Source organism: Pipistrellus kuhlii, unplaced genomic scaffold (genome assembly GCF_014108245.1).
Source record: "Pipistrellus kuhlii isolate mPipKuh1 unplaced genomic scaffold, mPipKuh1.p scaffold_m20_p_33, whole genome shotgun sequence".
NCBI lineage: Eukaryota > Metazoa > Chordata > Mammalia > Chiroptera > Vespertilionidae > Pipistrellus > Pipistrellus kuhlii.
In genome coordinates this window covers 414,486-434,259 of record NW_023425533.1, presented here as the reverse complement: position 1 = coordinate 434,259, position 19,774 = coordinate 414,486, and the positions used below count along the sequence as shown (strand labels likewise).

Here is a 19,774-nt window from a genome sequence, read left to right as displayed (position 1 = left end):
ATGAAGAGATGAGTACTTTATCACAAGTCATGAAGCTGCTATCCAAGTGTAACAAACAAAGCCAAGGCCAGAAATCAAGGTCCATTCACCTCACCCTACTCCATATCATTTCCTTCTCTGAGAATCCTCAGAAAGTTTCAATCCACAGGCAAAATTCAAATGGAATATTTTTAATGGAATTTGTTTATGGAGGGCAAGAGGATGCAAACAATATCAAAAGCAAAAGCTTATCTAGCTTTAATTGGCTTTTTACTTGGGATGGGATTTTATTTATACACTAGAGTCCCAGTGCACAAAAAGTGTGCAGTGCAGGAAGGAGGTCCCTCAGCCCAGCCTGCACTCTCTCCCAGTCTAGATCCCTAGCTCCTTACTGTTCACCTGCTCGCTGCTCCTTACCACTCATCTTGCTACTCCTTAGCGCTGCTGCTGCTGTGGAGGCTAGAGAGGCTCCCACCACCACCTCTGCACTCGCCAGCCATGAGACCAGCTTCTGGCTGAGCAGCACTCCCCCTGTGGGAGCACACTGACCACCAGGGGGCAGCTCCTGCATTGAGCGTCTGCCCCCTGGTGGTCAGTGCACATCATAGTGACTGGTTGTTCTGCTGGTCAGTCCATTTGCATATTAGGCGTTTATTGTATAGGATTTTCTAAGGGTCCCAATCTGCTTATGAAATTTTTATATGGATAAAAAGCTTTGGGCAAATATTTCTTAATCACCCATTGGAGAACTCTTATCAGGGCAGGAGTAACTGCTTAGTGTTGCCCACTTCTTTCCCTTCTGCTCTATATGTACTACAAAATAGATATTGCATGTGATGGTGAGAACAGCAATTAGCAAAAAGAAGCTCTGGAAGCCCATTCTGCCCTCTAGTCAATGGCCCAGGTTCTTCATTGTTTTGTTTACAGCCAGAGAGTCTTTTGACTTTCTGAAAATCCAGGAATCTCCTTTTCCATGAGATCTTTCAGGTTCTCCTTTGTTAAGTAGCCGTTAGCCCCAGCAAACTTGTGAAACATGAACATTGAGGTTTCCATGGTGTGTTCCATTTGAGATGACAGGCATTGTGGTGAGATCTTAGAGGTATGACAGGATCACTGGCCTGGCTGGGATACGTGGCTAGTGAAGAGAGTGCCCTCCAGTGGATGCCTTAGTAGAGGGGTAGGTAGGAGTCAAATGGTATTTTTAATAACTCTATTAATAGTCCCTGACAATATTTCAGGGGTCTCTGCACAAGTTAACTTGTTCTCTCATATAACTGATAAGCCTAATAATATTATACACAGACATTTGCAGGAAAAAAGCAAATTGCCCAGAAAACCTTTTATTCCCCTCTCCTTTTTTAAAGTCTTTTTAATTTTAATTTGTTTCTGATGTTTTCATTGTTTTGGGGGCTTTGTATAATCATTTAGAGAAAGTCCTTTGGGTCAGCACAAATTCAGTTTAATTGCCTACATATTTTTCAGCTACTGTCCTAACAATAATTTGATTTCTAGAATGATGACTCTGAGACACTACACCCTCACAGTGGGTTCCCAGAACATGTTAATGCTCATTCCTGACCCTACAACTTTGGTATATGCTGTTCCTATGCCCCTTTTTCATTTAGCTGAATCATTCAGGGCTTGTCTGTTTCTATTTTGCCCCTTCTTCTTACTTCCACCACTTGTCCCTTTCTCAATCCTGCCTACACAGTTGTTGCATCCCCTCCTTAAATCCCTATAGGTCTGAGGCATGGACCACTCATTTGACAAAAACCTTCATAACTTATGGCATCCCATGGAAACTTAACTCTTTCATAGATGCAATTTTTGTATTTCTTAACTGCACAGAAAGCACATGAAATTCCCAATTGTCTCCTATTTCCTTGTTCCCTCGTTCCACCAAAAATGATGTTTTACATTGAATAATCTATATTAATAAAAGGATAATATGCTAATTAGACCAGGATACCTTCCGGGAGACCTTCCAGGCATCCTTCTGGACAAAGCCATGGTGGCAGGGCCAAGGCAGAGGCAGTTAGGGGTGATCAGGCCAGAAGGGGAGGGCAGTTGGGGGCATGCAGGCTGGCAGAGGGGGGGCAGTTGAGGATGATCAGGCCAGCATGCAGAGTGGTTAAGGGGGGTCAGGAAGGCAGGCAGGTGAGTGGTTAGGAGTCAGAGGTACTGGATTGCTAGAGGGATGTCCAACTGCCGATTTAGGCCCAATGGGATCAGGCCTAAACCAGCAGTTGGACATCCCCCGAGGAGTCCCATGTTGGAGAGGGTGCAGGCTGGGCTGAGGGATAGCCCTCTGTGCACAAATTTTATGCACTGGGCCCCTAGTAAATAAACAGTGATAATGAAAACAGCTAAGATTTTTTGAGGGCTTACAATGTACCAAATACTGTGCTGAGCAATATGCATGAACTACAATTATCATTATTTTTCAGATGAGGAAACTATAATAAAATTCAAACAAAAGTCTTTGTCACTTTGGTATATATATAATCATTGCATCAAACATTGAATTCAGTTTGTGGGACTCTAAATTGGAGAGCAAAATGGAATGATGAATGTTTTCACAATGTTTTCAACAGAAAAGATGGAAATGTACAAAACATGAGTTTCTTGTTAAATTTAAATTTATCAAAAAATTCCATTACAAAGAATAGCCATATTTGTTAGGAATATAAAATATAGCATGGAGAATCTAGTCAATAAATGTCATAATGGCTGTATGTGGAGCCAGGTGGGTGCTTGAGGTATCAGTAAACGCTCTGTGAGGTGCCTGATTGGCCACTATGCTGTGCATCTGAGACTGATATAGAATGGTGTTGAATGTAAACTGTAATTGAAAAATAATTTTACAAATCAAAATAATGTTTAAATTACCTTAAGTGGTTCAAAACCTAAATAGCCTCTCCCCCTAGGATCCTGGTATGGAGCAGAGGACTCAAATGCTCTCTCCAACTCATTCACTGTGCTCTGCAGTATTGGCACTCTCTTTAAGCAGATAGATAGACAGATGATAATAGATAGATAGATAGATAGATAGATAGATAGATAGATAGATAGATAATAGATAGATAGAGAGATAAAGATGATAGAGAGATAGATGATAGATTTTTGAACACACACAAGATCTTTAGCTTGAAAATATTATCCTGGAATGCTCATATCAACCCATATCATTCTGTGCTTCTTTTGCACATTAAAAGGTTCCTGCCAGTTGTGAATTTGCTCCCAGTGAGGTCAAATGAGAAAAAATTGTCCATTTACAGCAAAGGTTTTACAGTGAAAAATTTCAGTTGACAAACCCATATATTTGGGAAATATTTTGTAAATCTAGTGGTCTAATATTATCAAACTCCTTCCTATAAAAAGCAAGACCAATTCATCTTCAGAGAAGAAAGCCTGGTGAGCCAGGTGTTAGAGAGACCAACAAAGCCAGCACCCAAGTAGGGTGTCAGGGCTCACAAGTTTGTATTAAATTAGAAATATTCAAGAAGATTTTAAATTTTAAAAGCACACAATATAATACACAGAATTGTACAGCAGAAACCTACATAATTTAATTAACCAACTAAAGGCCCAGTGCACAAAATTCATGCGGGGGGGGGGGGTCCCTCAGTCCACTTTCACCCTCTCTAATTTGGGACCCCTCAAGGGATGTCTGATTGCCTGTTTAAATGGGAAGTCTGACATCCCTCTCACAATCCAGGACTGCTGGCTCCCAACTGCTCACCTCCTAGCCTTCCTGATTGCCCCTAACCGCTTCTGCCTGCCAGCTTGATCACCTCCTGACCACTCCCCAGCCAGCCTGATTGATATCTAACTGCTCCCCACCAGCTTGTTTGCCCCTAACTGTCCTCCCATGCAGGTGTGTTTCCCCCTCAACTGCTCTCCCTTGCAGGCCTGACCCCCCCCCCACAACTGCCCTTCACTGCAGGCCTGGTTGCCCCCAACTTCCCTCCTCTACTGGCCTGGTACCCCAACTGCCCTCCCCTGCTGACCTGATCACCCACAACTGCCCTCCCTTGCAGGCCTGGCCCCTCCCAACTGTCCTCCCCTGCTGGCCATCTAGTGGTGGCCATCTTGTGTCCACATGGGGGCAGCCATCTTGTGTGTTGGAATGATGGTCAATTTGCATATTACTCTTTTATTAGATAGGATAGAGGCCTGGTGCACAGGTGAAGGTGGGGGCCAGCTGGTTTGCCCTGAAGGGTGTCCCAGATCAGGGTTGGGGATCCTTTGGGGTGTGGGGAGGCTGGGTGAGGGGCCTGTGGTGGTCTGCAGGCTGGCTATGCCCCCCCCCCTCCATGAATCAAATGGAGGCCCTGGTATCTGGGATTTATTTATCTTCTCTAATTGAAACTTTGTAGCAGAGGCCAAGGAAGGCCAGGGCTGCAGGAGCTTGGCTTCCTCCATTCCTGTGAGCAACCCAAGCCTCCTGCTCTCTCCAGCTCCATGGCTGCCACCATTTTTGTTGGGGTTTATTTATCTTCTGTAATTGAAACTTTGTAACCTTTGAGTGGAAGCCTGGGCCTGCCAGGATATGCAGAAAGCTTGGCTTCCTCCATTGCCAGGGAAACCCAAGCCTCCTGCTTGCTCCATGGCCACAGCCATCTTGATTGGGTTAATTTGCATACTTGCTCCTGATTGGCTTGTGGGTGTAGTGGAGTGATAGTTAATTTACATATTGATGTTTTATTAGATAGGATGTCATGCCCAATAAATTCAATAAAACTTTTTAAAAGAAAAACCCTTTCAAAAACAGGCTAAAAACTTTAGTGGCATAATTGGAAAAGGGCCTACAAATTGAAATCTACATGGACTATATGAAGTCCGTACCTCCCCCTGACCCACTCCCAAAACCCTGCCTCCCTGTGCTCAGTGCCAGTCAAATCCTCCCATAGAAAGTCTCAGCTTTTAAGGAGGGGTGGTGAATGGAAACCAGTGGCCCTGTATCACCAGACCCACAGTGATTTAATTCCAGTGAAAAGGGATCAGTGTACCACTGAGCAAGTGAAAATTATTTCTTCCTCTGGACTGAGCTGAGTATGCAAAACAGCCATCCCTCTGGGATTGCCCGAGCCAGCCTACCTTCTGTGCACTGTCCTTCGCCCACTTTTCTTTTAAGAAGTGCCATCACTCCCAAGAAACCATATTAAGAGGAGTACCAGACCACAAGAAGTTGGGGGAAAGGAGGCTATGATGGGTTGGGGTTGCTCTCTCTGGGACTAAAGCGCTCACCCACCAACCTTGGGGTGCATACATGAAACACTTTTGCAAAGGTGGCTTTTATAGTTAATCAATATAAAAATGAACACCCTGGTTTCACAAAAGTAAGCAGTAGGCTTCCCTACTGAAAACATTCTTACATTCTAATTGGAAATTTCCCCCAACTACTACCCCAAGTCACAAAACCTCTCTGACTATATTTAGGTCTTAAATTTCACCCTATTACCAATTGTCTTTGCACAGATAATATCCAGTAGTGTGGCCAATTTATTTCATTTAACATTATTTCATCAATATTTTTTCACATTTGCTCATATTCTTCATATTGATTATTTTAATGTTTGTGTTCACAGACTGTAATTTGCTTAGTTTTTTCCTGGTAGATGATGAGCAATCAACAGCTATTTGTTAAACACCTTTGTGTGCATTGATGGAACTAGATAGATGAGAGAGATAGAGATAGAGAGAGAGAGAGAGAGAGAGAGAGAGAGGTATAGATAGATATACTAGTAGATGATGATATAGATATAGATATAGATATAGATATAGATATAGATATAGATATAGATATAGATATGGATATGGATATGGATACGGATATAGATATAGATATAGATGATGTAGATATAGATATGGATATAGATATAGATATAGATATAGATATAGATATAGATATAGATATAGATATAGATATAGATATAGATATAGGTATAGGTATAGGTATAGATATAAGTATAGATATAGGTATAGATAACATTTTCTTCTTTGAAATTATTTTCGCAGACTACATTTCTGGGCCTGGAATATATTACTCACAGGGTAAGAAGTGTTTCATTGCTCTAAATTACATATTACTGAGGAAGGCAGTGTAGAATTTTGGTAAAGAACACAGGGATTAAACTTCAACAAGTTATAATAGGCTGGTCTTACAAGGGTGGACTAGTTAAGCCGAATCTGAGTCACTTTTCCTCAGTTATTAAATGGGGGGGGGGGGAATATACCTCCTGCACAGAAATGTTATAAGGTTGCCTCAGTTATGAAATAGGGGAAATAGTCCTCCTGCATAGTAACTGTTGGCTAGTGTTCTTAGTATGATCACCACTTTCAACATATATAATTCCCCACAGCCTCATGAATATTGGGTGTTATATTTTAAAACGTTTTTGGTTGACTAGGTATAAAATGATACTTTTTAGTATTTGTACTTCCTTGTATCATAATGAGATTTATATATTTTTCAATTATTTGTTTATTCTATGTATAAGACAGTATCTTATATTAATTTTTGCTCCCAAAGATGTGCTAAGTCTTACATTCAGGGGATGTCTTATTTTTCCATGAAGAAGAATACGGTACACATTTATTGTTAAATGAAAATAAAGGAAATTTATTACCTGTATACGGTACGGTAGTACAGTAGTTGTCAACACAAACCAGACAAACTGTGAATCCTACAGTACCAAGAATTTACTCATTTATTCAATGACAATCATGTCATCATCTTCTGGAACATCATCATAACAATCCAATTCCTGAATTTCCTGGTGAATTTCTTGTGACTCCATTTCTTTCAGAATCAGTGGACCAAATCTCTCATGTTTAGCAATAGCACTGTCTTTAAATGAGTACTTCTTGTCAAGGTTGCCTGCTCGCAGTGCATTTGCAATGCAACTGTCAGTGATTTTCTCTCATGAATTCTTCACCCAAGTCACAACTTCTTGCAGTTTAGGTTTCACAAAGTTTCCACACTGATTTCTCTCCATTCTATTTTCAATGTAGTCATTAATTTCCATGCGCAAATTGTCTTTGAATGGCTTGTTTATGGCAATATCAAGAGTCTGGAGATAGGCCGTCATTCCTGTGGGAATCATTATCTGATCTATTTTTCTTTCCTGAAGAAATGTCTTCATGTCTTTAGCATGGTGAGTGTTGGCTGCATCCCAGACTAGCCAACCTCTTTGGCTCCCTCGCATAACAGGCAGCAGCATTAAATCAACCCACTTCCTTATAACTGCTTGTGTGGCTCAGGCTTTTTCAGTTTCAAGAATAAAAATGTCCAAAACATGTTCAATCTTTTCCTTCTTGCCCTTAGAAATGATTAAAGGTGGGATTTTAGTGCCATTCAGACGAATTGCCAAAATACAGGAAACACGTGCACTTTTATAAGCAGTGGAGGGAATGTACACTAAGGAGGCACTCCGCTGTTCAATTGTTGTTTGAGATGATTGGCCCATAAACACTGCAGTTTCATCCATAGCAATCATGTTGGAAAGATTGTATTTAGAGAAGTCAGCATCATCAATAAAGGACTTGAATGCAAGTGCTCGCTTAATAACTTGAGTATCATCCAGCCTAAACAATGTTGTAGATCTTCTTACAGACAGTTCTCTTCGCTGAAGGAAATTATCCAGCCAGTGTTGTGATGCTTTGAAGTCTTTGTGGGCTATGTCAAACTGTGATGCCATTGCAAGGGCAAATACTTGAATCTGAGCCCTATTCACAACCAAAGCCTGTGCTCTCCTTTCAACCACCCATTCACAGATCAGGTCTTCCAGCTCGGAAAATAATGGTTGCCGAACTGATCCACACTTGTGCTTTTTAGCATTCCCCTTCTCCACTTGTTCAATGAGGTTACTATACTCTGCTCGCCATTTTTGGACCAATCAGATACTCAACATCTTCTCTTTGCAGAAAGCAGTAAGATTTTGGCCCCAAGAGTCTTCCACGATTCCTTTCTTGTACTCCACGGAGTAGCTTTTTCTTTTTGCGCTCATTTCTAGGGTAAAAAAAAAAAAAAAAAAAAAAAAAAAAAAGGAATTGGGGTATCAAGGTGGGGGGAGGGAGATCACTTAAAATGACACAGTGGGGATCAGAGGGGGGAATCAAAATGGCACAGGAGAGTCAGAGGGGGATTACCATTTTAGTAACCCCTTTTGATCCTCCTGTGTCATTTTGATTGCCCCTTCTGATCCTCTTGTGCCATTTTAAGTGATCCCCTTCCCCCCACCCCTGTGCCACTGAACACCTTCACCAGACATCCCCCCTACCCCTTTATCAGACATTTACCCCCTGGGGCCTGCCTGGGGACTGTCACTGGGCTTGCTGGGGCCTAGATCTGGGCTGGAGCAGGGTCTGCCACTGACTGAGAACCTTCAGTCATCATGAGGGCGGCCTTGAGCATCAGGTAGTGTCATCAGAGACAGACCAGCACTCACCACCTTCGCCTCGTCCCATCTGCTCTAATCCTCCTGTTCTTCTACATGCATCTGCGAAAGTCTCCTCCTCTCTTCCGCCCCTTGCTCACCACTCAGTCCGACCTCTGCTCCTCCTCCACACAGCAGTGACGTCAGGACTCCGTGTAATGTCACTGGTTGCTAGACGCCAGTTGGGGCGGCCCTAGTGACCAGTTTACAGTAAATTAATTTTCATTCTGAGACAGAGCCTGGGGGGGCCTTATTTTGGGGGGGATGCTTTATATTTCACTTAGAAGGAAACCTGTAAGTAGGTCTTATTTTTGGAGGATGTTTTATTTTCGGGGAAACACAGTATATAGGATTATGAACTGTATTTCATATGCTATATTTTACATCCTGTGACTATTATTTTAAAAAAATAGTTTCAGAGAGTAAGAGGGTGGGAAGAGAGATAGAAACATCAATGATGAGAGAGGATCATGCCTTCTGCATGCCCCTACAACCGGGGCATGTGACCTGACCTGGAATCAAGCTGTGACTTCCTGGTTCATAGGTTAAGGTGCAACCACTGAGCCACTTTGGCCAGGCCCTCACTATTCTGTAACTACCAATCTGTATTTTTCAACCCCTTCATCTTTTTCACCCAGTCCTCCAAGCCTCCTCACCTCTGGCAATCATGAGTCTGTTATATAAATCTATGAGTCCATTTCTATTGTTTTTGTGTGTGTTTTTAATGTTTATTTTTGAAAGTATTACATATGTTCCCTTTTTTCCCCATTAACCCCTTTTAGCCCACACCACCACCCACCCATCCTTGCCCCTCTCCCTGACACAGGCCTTTGCCATATTATTCTCTGTGTCCATGAGTTATGCATATATGCATAAAAGTTCTTTGGTTAATCTTGTCCCACCCACCCAACCCTGCCTTCCCTCTGAGATTCTACAGTCTGTTTCATGCTTCTATGTCTCTAGTTTTATTTGTTTTGTTTGTTCATTTATAATGTTCTTTAGATTCCACATATAAGTAAAATCGAATGGTATTTGTCTTTCCCTGACTGACTTATTTCACTTAGCATAATAGTCTCTAGGTATATCCATGCTGCTGCAAATGGTAATATTTATTTATTTTTATATGATGGGTAAAAAGGGAGAAAATGGAAAAGAAAAAATTAAAGACTTGCTTTAATGCTTTATTGAAACCCATCACTCTATCTCTGGACTGATGGGAGACTCAGCCCCAAAGCCCTGCTCAGGTTTCTACAGAGCGGGGAGAATGTGGACCTAGTCCCCAAATAAGCATGAGCCACTTTTCCCTCTTCCTGGCTTCAGAACGTGTGTGCATCTTTGTTCATTATAGGCAGACTAGACCAACTCCTAGGAAGTCAGGGTGAGGGAACAAATGGTCTTCCCCAGCGACTCCCCCCCCTTCCCAGTAGGCCTGCCATGGTGACTGGGATTTCCACTGTTGTGGTACTCCTCTGAAAGTGTGGGTCCTCAAATATTGGTCACATGAGGAACAGTTTTTTTGCCATTTTAAATAACATCAATACCATCACTTACTAAATGTTTTCCTTTAAATTGGTTTCAAATGGAATCACCTTTAAAAATGTTTCTGCATATCTTTTTACTTTGGATTACTGAGGTGGGATTATTTTATTTTATTGATTTTTGTTATCATTGCTTTTATTTTTTTTAATCTTTTTTGATTTTTAAATTTTCAATTGCACTTGATACTCAATATTATTTTATACTAGTTTCAGTTGTACAGCATAGTGCTTCTGTAATTTACAAAGTGATGGCCTGATAAAACTAGCACCCATTTGGCACCTTACATAATTATCACGATATTATCAACTACATTTCACATGGTGTACTTTACACCCTATAACTGTTCTGTGACTATCAATCTGTTTGCTAACCTCTTCACCTTTTTAACCCAGTCCCTTAACCCCCTCCAATCTGGAAATCCTCAGTTTGTTCTCTGTATATGTGAGTCAATTTCTGTTTTGTGTGTTCATTTATTTTGTTTGTTCATTTATAATGTTCTTTAGATTCCACATATAAGTAAAACTGTATGGTATTTGTCTTTCTCTGACTGACTTATTTCACTGAGCATAATCCTCTCCAGGTCCATCCATGCTGTCACAAAGGATAAGGTTTTACTATTTTTTATGGCCAAACAATATTTCATTAGATATAGATAGATAGATATAGATATAGATATAGATATAGATATAGATATAGATATACCACATCTTGTTTATTCACTCATGTACTCATGGGAAACTTGGGTTGCTTTCAAATCTTGGCCACTGTAAATAATGCTGCAATGAACATAGGGGTGTATATATTCTTTCAAATTAGTGTGTCGGATATATTCCCAGAGGTGGATCACTGGGTCATAAGGCAGTTTCATTTTTAATTTTTTGAGGACCCTTCATATTGTTTTGCATAGTGACTTCACCAATCTTCATTTCCACCAACAGTGCACCAAGATTCCCCTTTATCCACATCCTCACCAGCACTTACTTGTAGATTTATTGATAACTAGAGGCCTGACTTAAGAAATTCATATGGATACGGTCCCTAGGCCTGGCTTGTGATCAGGGCTATCTTCCCCAGCTTCCCACAGGCAGCTCTACACCCCCGCTGCCACCCAAACCCAGTCCCCTTTTGCTATAAGGTGATCAGTGCCTGAAGGCCGGGGAAAGGAACCTAGAGGTGGTCAGTGTACCTCATAGTGACTGATCCAGGGGTCATTCTGGTCTTTCTGCTGTTAGGGTCAATTTTCATATTACCCTTTTATTATATAGGATAGAGGCCTCATGCATGGGTTGGGACCAGCTGACCTGCTTTGAAAGAAGCCCCGAATCAGGATAGGGGTCCCTGTGAGTGGTACCAGCAGGAGCGAGGGGCTGCAGGGGGTTTGCAGGCTAGCCAAACCCCTGATCAGGGTAGGGGTCTCTGCTGGAGGTGGGGCTGGCCTGGGCTTAGGGCTGCCAGGGTTTGCAGGCTGGCCAAGCCCCCATCAGGGTAAGGGTCTCCACTGGGGAGTGGGGACAGCCTGGGCAAGGGGCCATGGGCAGTTTTCAGGCCAGCAATGCCCCTGATCAGGGTGGGGGTCCCCGCTGGGGGGGTGGGACCAGCTGGGTGAGGCGCCACTGGGGGTTTGCAGGCTGACCATGCCCCTGACTTTGTCAGGAAGGATGTCCGGTCTATCCAGTCTAATTAGCATATTATCCTTTATTAGTATAGACTAGAGGTCTGGTGCACGAAATTCGTGCACAGGGATGGGGAGGTGTCTCTCAGCCCAACTTGCACCCTCTCCAATCTGGGACTCCTCGAGGGATGTCCAACTGCTTGTTTAGGCTGATCCCACCAGGCAGTCAGACATCCCTCTCACAATCCAGGACTGCTGGCTCCCAAATGCTTGCCTGCCTGCCTTCCTGATTTCCCCTAACCACTTCTGCCTGCCAGCCGGATCACCCTAACAACTCCCATGCCAGCCTGATTGATGTCTAACTGCTCCCCTGCCAGCCTGTTTGCCCCCAACTTTCCTCCTTTGCCAGCCTGGCCACCCCTAACTGCCCTCCCCTGCAGGGTGGATCACCTCCAACTGCCCTCCCTTGCAGACCTGGTTCCTCTCAACAGCCCTCCCTTGCAGGCCTGGTGACTACCAGCTGCCCTCCCCTGCTGGCCATCTTGTGGTGGCCATCTTGTGTCCACATGGGGGCAGGATGTTTGACCACATGGGGGCAGCTATCTTGATCTTGTGTGTCGGAGTGATGATCAATCTGCATATTACTCTTTTATTAGATAGGATAGAGGCCTGGTGCATGGGTGGGGGGCAGCTGGTTTACCCTGAAGTGTGTCCCAGATCAGGTTGGGTGTTCCCTTGGGGCATGGGGCAGCCTAGGCAAGGGGCCTGTGGTGGTTTTCAGACTGGCCACGCCCCCTGGTGACCCAAGCGTTGGCCCTGGTATCTGGAATTTATTTACCTTCTACAATTGAAACTTTGTAGCCTGGAGCGGAGCCAAGCATTCTGCTCCATCCACAGCTGCCGCCATTTCTATAATTGAAACTTTGTATCCTTAATTGGAGGCCTGAGCCCGCCAGAGTATGTGGAAAGCTTGGCTTCCTTTGTTGCCGGGGAAACCCAAGCATCCCTTCTGGTAGCCATCTTGGTTGGGTTTATTTACATACTCGCTCTGATTGGCTGGTGGATGTGGCTAGTGGGCATGGCTTTTGGTGTAGCAGAGTGATGGTTAATTTGCACATTACTCTTTTATTAGATAGGATAGCTATTCTGATAGGTGTGAGGTGGTATCTTATTGTGATTTTGATTTGCATATCTCTAATGGTTAGTGAGGCTGAGCATCTTCTCATATGTCTGTTGGATATCTGTATGTCCTCTTTTTCAGTTTAAATGCCTATTTTTAAGTGATGGAGAAGAAATAGTTCTTCCTTACAGAAGAATTCCAATTAGTAATGTAGACTTAGGAAAATTTTTGAAAATCACCATTAGACGAGCAATGTTTTCAGGCAAAATACACACTATTGTATTCTAAAATCAATGAGTGGAAGTTGAAGAGATATGAGAATATAAGCATAGTCTCAAAATATCTCCTCCCATGACATTTAACATAACCAATGAGATTTAGTACAAAATAATATTAAATATAAACTGTAATTGAAAAACAAACTTTTGAAAGAAATAATATATGTAAAAATTTTATATGTGATTAGATGACATATTTTAATTAAACATTGTTAGTATTTATTTCAGTTAGAGAACATCTCATGATTAAAAAGATTTTTGTTTTATATCCTAATATATAAAAACCCAGGGTGATAACATCCAAAACAACTGAAGACTCAACCCACCAGAAGACAATGCTGGGTTGCTGTGGCAACCCAGCACTGACTGTCCACCACTGCAGGTGCCGAGACCCATCATTAACTGCCAAAGGTCTGTGGATCAGGCCTAAAGAGAGGTCTGGGGAGAGTGAAGCAGGGTCTGATCTGTAGTCTCCAGGGCAGCTGTTGATCAGCCCTTGCCTCTCTCTTTCTCTAAGGGCCTGGTCAGAAGCTGCACCTCTCTTTCTCTGGGCCTCCACTGGGGCTGATCACCTCTCTGATCAGGCCCATTGATAAGACTGACATAGAAACTGATTAATCAGAACCAAATCTGGGTGAAGTATGAGGAGCCAATGGCCGCCTAGGAGGTGGAGCTTTTGACACTGACTGGCATAGAAAATGACCAATCAGGAAGTAATCTAGTGAACTGTGAAGGCAGAACCTAAGGTGGTGGCTGAAGAGGGGTTTTAAGGGCAATAGCTGTTTGGTGTACTGTAAGGTGTAAGAAAGCAGTTCAATTTTTTAATGACCAGTTTGGCAGTATAGTGCATATGACTGGCTATCAGTCCAGATATAGGAATTATGTATTTTTGTCTTCCAAGAGCATCTCCTCCTGCTGAAAAAGGCCCCACACCCCATTTAAGCAACCCTATCCTATATAATCTATCTATACTAATGAAAGGGTAACATGCTAATTAGACTGGGTCGACCGGCCATCTTTCAGATATCTGACTTCCTTCTAGACAAAGCCATGGTGGTGGGGACCAAGGCAAAGGCCATTAGAAGTGATCTTGCTGTCAGGGGAGGGCAGTTGGGGGCAAGATCAAGTTGGCAGGGGAGGGCAGTTCAGGGCAACCAGACCGACAAGGGAGGGTAGTTAGGGGCAAGATCAGACCGAAGGGGAGGGGGCGCAGTAAGGGGCAATCAGGCAGGCAGAGGCAGTTAGAGGTGATCAGGCAGGCAGGCAGATGAGCGATTAGGAGCCAGCAGTCCCAGATTGCAAGAGAGATGTTTGACCTCCCCCAAGGGGTCCCTGATTGGAAATGGTGCAGGCTAGGCTGAGGGAAACTCCCCATGCACAAATTTTGTGCATCAGGCCTCTAGTGTTAAATAAAAATAGAAATGATATAGATAGATAGATATAGATATAGATATAGATATAGATATAGATATCATTTTAAAAGACATAGTGACATCATGTAGACCCTGAAAATGACAAAACATCACTTATGTGGTATTCTTGCCAAAAAATGCTGGTGCACAGGGTGAGCAGGCTGAGGGGTGAGGGTGAGAAAGGGGGGACCTTTGGTGACGAACTGCTGCCAATGCCACTGTTGCCAGGAGACCCACCAGGGAGGAGGAAGCTACTGCCAAGAGGAAGAAAAGCTGCTGACCCGCTACCACAGCCCCACTGCTGCCTAAGGAGAACCATTGGACCAAAAAGCCACCTCAGCACCTGTCCCCTGCCAGGTCGGAGCCGCTGCTGCCCACTGTGGAATCCCTGGAAACAGAGCTCAATTCCCCCAAAATTATAAAAGCAGGAAAACTCAAGGCAAAGAAATCCAATTAGACTAGTGATTTCAGCGATATGGCAAATTGTCCAACACCAACTGAGTTAGTGAACACTGGAATGAGTATTGTTTAAGGCTTTCTTGATATATAGGAAAAAGATTCTCATTTCATCATATACAGAATTTATTTTACTACAAATTTAGAGATTTACATTAATGAAGAGGTGTTGAAAACTCAAAACCCACAAACAAAAAAATGTATAATCTCAAACTATTTAGGAGAAAGCATCATACATTCCCAAATTGAGAGACATCCTATAAAACAATATTCATCAAAAGAATAAAGGACATTAATTACAAGAAAGAATAAGGAACTGTCACAAATTGGAGAAAACAAAGATCTTATGTTGGATCCTGGAAAGAAAAAAGATATTGGTAAAATTTCAATATGGGCCATAGTTGAGTAAGGTACTAATGTTAATTTTCTAATTTTTTAATAATTTTGCTATGGCTTATCAATTGTAAACATTAAGTGGATTTGGCACAAAGTATTTGTTAAATCTATTGTATTTTTAATTTTCTATAAATTTAACATTTAAGAATGCAATGGCTTGCCGAAACCGGTTTGGCTCAGTGGTAGAGCATCGGTCTGCGGACTGAAAGGTCCCGGGTTTGATTCTGGTCAAGGGCATGTACGTTGGTTGCGGGCACATCCCTGGTGGGGGGTGTGCAAGAGGCGGCTGGTCGATGTTTCTCTCTCATCGATGTTTCTGGCTCTCTATCTCTCTCCCTTCCTCTCTGTAAAAAAATCAATAAAATATATTTTTAAAAATGCAATGGCTTAAAAAATAAAAATTTAAATATTTCATTATATTCATCCTTCAGCAAGCAATATCTTTCCATTTACTTAAATTATGTTTTATGTCACTCAGCAGACTTTCCTTCTTTTGATTTCCTTCTTTTCTTTTTAACAGCTTACTGATGTATTTTTGGCATAACATAAAATTCACCTGTTTACATATACAATTCAATGAGTTTTAGTAAGTTGACAAAATTATGCAACAATTACCACAACCCAATTTTAGAACGCTGTCATCACAGAAAAATCCCTCATGACCATATGTAGTTATTTCCTGTTCTCACCCCAATCCCAAGCATCCATTAAACCCCTTTATCGATTTGTTTTTATAGGACATTTCATAAAAATAGAAGCACACCATTTGTGACCTTTTGTGTATGGTTTTGTTCACTAAGTATAATGCTTTGAGTGCTATACATTTTATAAATTGCATTAATATTTTGTTTCTTTTTATTACTGATTATTTTATTGTACAGGTATACTTTTTAAAAAGATCTATTCACCAGTTAATGAACAATAAACATGATCCTGTCCAGGCTTTGACTATTATGAACAATTCTAGTATAAACATTCACGTTTACATAGAATTTTTTTAATGTCTATTTCTTTTTAAATTAAAAAGTATTTTCAATACAATTGTTTAAAATTTATGTATTTTCCTAAAATCACTTGTGTTTCTGTGGTGTCAGTTGTTATTTCTCCTCTTTCATTTTTTAATTTTATTTATTTGATCTCTCTCTTTTTCCTGATGAGTCTGGTTAAAGGTTTTTCAATCCTGTCTATCTTTTTAAAGAACCAACTCTTGGTTTCATTGATCTTTTATATTTTTAAGACTCTCATTTATTTCTACTTTGATCATTATTATATCCTTTATTTTATTCACTTGGGCTTTGTTTGGTGTTTTTTTTATAGCTCCTTTATGTATAAGGTTAGATTGATTATTTGTTATGTTTCTTCTTTCTTGATGTGGGCTTATAATGCTATGAATGTCCCTTTTAGAACTGCTTTCACTGTGCCCCATAGGAGATCATAGGTTGATCTCCTATGCCCTCACACCCCATCTTCCCTCATAGGTTGGACAGTCTGTTTGATGCTATTTTGGGTTTTTGTGTTCTTATTTTCATTTGTTTCAAGGTAACTTTTATTTCTTCCTTGATCTTATTGTTATCCCATTCGTTGTTTAGTAACATATTATTTAGCTTCCATATTTTTGTGTGCTTTTCAGTTTTTTCTTGTGATTGATTTCTAGTTTTATACCATCGTGGTCAGAGGAGATGCATAATATGATTTCAGTCTTCTTAAATTTATTGAGACTGGTTTTGTGGCCTAACATATGGTCTATCCTCGAAAATATTCCATGTACACTTGAAAAAAATGTACATTCTTCTGCTTTTGTGTGAAATGCTCTGAAAATAGTATTAAATCTATCTTGTATATTAAATCTATCTCTGCCATTTACTAATAAAGCCACTTTATCTTTGCTGATTTTCTGTCTGGAAGATCTACCCATTGATGTCAATCGAGTGTTAAAATCCCTACTATGACTGTATTACTGTTTATTTCTCTCTTTATGCCCATTAAGTTTTGCTTTGTAGCTAGAGTGTCGGCCTGCAGACTAAAGGGTCCCAGGTTCAATTCAGGTCAAGAGCATGTACCTTAGTTGCAAGCACATATCTAGTATGCGGTGTGCAGGAGGCAGCTGATCAATGTTTCTCTCTCATCAATGTTTCTAACCCTCTATGCTTCTCCCTTCCTCTCTGTAAAAAAAAAAAAAATCAATAAAATATATGTAAGAAAAAAGATTTGCTTTGAATATTTAGGTGGTCTTACACTGGGTGCATGATATTTTACAAGTGATATATTCTCTTTTTTGATTGACCAATTTATTATTATGTAATGCCCTTTGTCTTTTATTATAGACTTTTTTAAAATTTAAATTCTTTATTGTTTGAAGTATTACATGAGTCTCCTTTTTCCCCCATTGACCTCTCCCTGGCTTCTCCCACCACCTAGCACATGCCTTCACCCCCTACTGTCTGTGTCCATTGACTATGCTCATATGCATCCATACAAATCCTTTGGTTGATCTCCTATGCCCTCACACCCCATCTTCCCTCATAGGTTGGACAGTCTGTTTGATGCTTCTATGTCTCTGGTTCTATTTTTGTTCATCAGTTTATATTGTTCATTATATTCCACAAATAAGTGAGATCATGCCATATTTATCTTTCTCTGACTGGCATATTTTGCTTAACATAACGCTCACCAGTTCCATCCATGCTATTGCAAATGGCAAGAATTCCTTCTTTTTATGCAGCATAGTATTTCATTGTTGTAGATGTACCACAGTTTTTTAACCCACTCATCTGCTGATGGGCACTTAGGCTGTTTCCAAATATTAGCTATTGTAAATTGTACTGCTATGAACGTAGGGTGCATATGTCCTTTCTGATTGGTGTTTCTGATTTCTTGGGATATATTACTAGAAGTGGGATTACTGGGTCAAATGGGAGTGCCATTTTTAACTTTTTGAGGAAACTCCATACTGTTTTCCACAGTGGCTGCACCAGTCTGCATTCCCTCCAGCAGTACATGTCCAGCACTTGTCGTTTGTTGATCTGTTGATGATAGTTATTCTGACAGGTGTAAGATGGTACCTCATTGTCATTTTGTTTGGCATCTCTCAGATGATAGTGACTTTGAGCATGTTTTCATATGTCTTTTGGCCTTCTGTGTGTCCTCATTCAAAAAATGTTTATTTAGGTCCTTTGTCTATTTTTTTATTGTATTGTTTATCTTCCTTTTGTTAAGTTGTATGACTTCCCTGCAAATTTTGGAGATTAAACTCTTATCAGAGATAGCATTGGAAAATATGTTCTCCCATGCAGTGAGCTTTCTTGTTGTTTTGTTGATGATTTCTTTTGCTGTGCAGAAGCATTTATTTTTACATAGTCCCATTTGTTTATTTTCTCCTTAGTTTCTATTGCCCTAGGAGTTGTATCACTAAAGATATTGCTACTAGAAACATATGTCTGAGATTTTGCTGCCTGTGGATTCCTCTAAGATGTTTATGGTTTTGCTTCTTATGTTTAAATCCCTTATCCATTTTGAGTTTATCTTTGTATATGGTGTAAGTTGGTGGGCTAGTTTCATTTTTTTAATGTATCTGTCCAATTTTCCCAACACCATTTATTTAAGAGACTGTCTTGACTCCATTATATGCTCTTGTCTCCTTTGTCAAACATTCATTGAGCATAATGGCTTGGGTCTATTTCTGGGTTTTCTGTTCTGTTACATTGGTCTATATGTCTGTTCTTGTGCCAGAACCAAGCAGCTTTGAGGACAGTGGCTATGTAATATAGTTTGATATTTGGTATTGAGATCCCTCCTACTTTGTTTTTCTTTCTCAGGATTGCTGTGGTTATTCAGGGTCTTTTTTTATTCCAGATGAATTTTTGGAAAGTTTGTTCTAGATCTTTGAAATATGCCAGTGATATTTTAATGGGGATTGCATTGAATCTATAGATTGCTTTGAGTAGTGTAGACATTTTATTGGTGTTCATTTTACCAATTCATGAACATGATATATTCTTCCATTTGTTTATGTCTTCGTCTATCTCTTTTTGCAATGTCCTGTAGTTTTCTGAGTACTGGTCTTTTACATCCTTAGTTAAGTTTATTCCTAGGTATCTTAATTTTTTTTTTTTTTTTGGTGCAATGGTAAATAGGATTTTTAAAAAAATATTTTTCTTTCTGTAAGTTCACTGGTGGCATATAAAAATGCCATAGATTTCTGGGTGTTAATTTTGTATCCTACTACATTGCTGAATTCATTTATTAAGTCTAATAGCTTGTTTAATGGAGTCTTTAGGGTTTTCTATGTACAATATCATTTCATCTATGAATAATGACAATTTTACTTCTTCTTTTCCAATTTGGATGGCTTTTATTTCTTCTTCTTGTCTATTTGCTATGGCTAGCACTTCCAGTACTATGTCGAACAGGATTGGCAAGAGTGGACATCCCTGTCTTGTTCCTGTTCTTAAGGGAAATGGTTTTAGTTTTTGCCCATAAAGTATGATGTTGGCTATAGATTTGTCATATAAACTTTTATTATGTTGAAGTATGATCCCTCT

The 19,774-nt window shown here is 40.7% G+C and overlaps 1 pseudogene; it reads right to left on the bottom strand.

Moving 5' to 3' along the window:
- Positions 1 to 709: 709 nt before the first annotated feature.
- The window catches only part of LOC118731843, a 42,213-nt pseudogene continuing 23,148 nt past the window's right edge, over positions 710 to 19,774 (bottom strand).